Here is a 1,453-nt window from a genome sequence, read left to right as displayed (position 1 = left end):
ACTCTTTATAACATGATGAATTAAAAATCTATACAGCAATGGGAACATCCTTTTCTGAAACTGTCCCTTGTCTATATTTCCTTGATAGCCCATGGTTTCTTGAAAAACTCTTAGTATTCTCCTCTATGAATATAACAATTGCTCTTCAAAATTTTCATTCAAGTGTGATCTTGCCCTTATCATCTGCTTAGTGATCTCAATCTCTTCCCTTGAATAGTAGCTTTAATTCTCTCTCCATTTACATCATCTACATACTCATCAGACTCCCAAAATTCTGTTAATGGTATCTACACAAAGTAAGGTTTTCAGTAAGAGCAAATAGGAGATTCGACTGCAGCAACCAATTAATCATCAATTCAAGTTCCTGGTTCTCAGTCATCACTTCAACTAGGGCGCGCATATTTTACTTCGGCTCAAATTTATATGCCATCATGTTTGCACATACAGCAAACACATTCAAACACAAATTAGTAATTAGAAGATGCAATTATACATAAATGAGATAAGAATCAAAGAAAAGAATATGTCTTTAAGAACATGTTCTTCGACAGTTGTTAACCAACACATGAAGGAAACCAATAAGTAAACAGTAAAATTGAAACCCTAATCCTAGATATTAGGTGTTGGAAATCAATAATGAAACACTTACCAAGTCAGAAATAAAGTGTATGCGAATAATTTGTTTGATATAGACGGAAGTATATGTTTAGGGCATGAGCAGGCAAGGAGATGAGAAAGAGAGGGAAAAGTGTTTGTCAAAAAAGTTAAGTCCCCCTTTTATACATATCGTTTGTTGTCTGATAATAAGTTTCAAAAGTCTTTTGTCACTTTGCACAACAAGACACCAAAATACTTCCAAAAAAAATATTTAAAACACAAACAATAACTATACTCGAGTAAACTGCCAAGCAAAGTTTTACTCAAGTATGCTCGAAATCAAAATAACAAGTATACTCGGGAAATAAAAGTCAAGCATACACAATTAAATTGTAGGTTCCCTGGACAGATCACACGAGATATCCCGATATACACAAGTGCGGAATCCCTGTGTAGATCGTTACGGACGTAGAACGCAAGCTCACAAAACACACGAACACGATACGAACAAACACACGTTATATTAATAACTCGAACCGTGATACTTACAGACTCTCGACCTCACGTCACTAGACTCACTGAATTACACGTAAATTAACCAACTCGATCAACTCCAAAACCGTAATCTGTAAACTATATAAATACACGACAACTTCGCCTCAGGCGAAGTTGTCCATAACTTCGCTCGTTCAACAAGTTCGCCTAGGCGAACTTGTCAACAACTTCGCTTGGTTAACAAGTTCGCCTAAGCGAACTTATCAACAACTTCGCTTTAACAAACAAATACACAAACAATATTACAGACTCGATTACAGACATTAGACATATGAACTACTGACATCTATTCACCAACAGA

This window comes from Bidens hawaiensis, unplaced genomic scaffold (genome assembly GCF_021521415.1).
Source record: "Bidens hawaiensis isolate Kalapana, Puna unplaced genomic scaffold, B.hawaiensis_p1.1 tig00015548_1, whole genome shotgun sequence".
NCBI classification, from domain to species: domain Eukaryota; kingdom Viridiplantae; phylum Streptophyta; class Magnoliopsida; order Asterales; family Asteraceae; genus Bidens; species Bidens hawaiensis.
The sequence above is the reverse complement of the archived record's forward strand: the minus strand, read 5'-3'. Positions refer to the sequence as shown.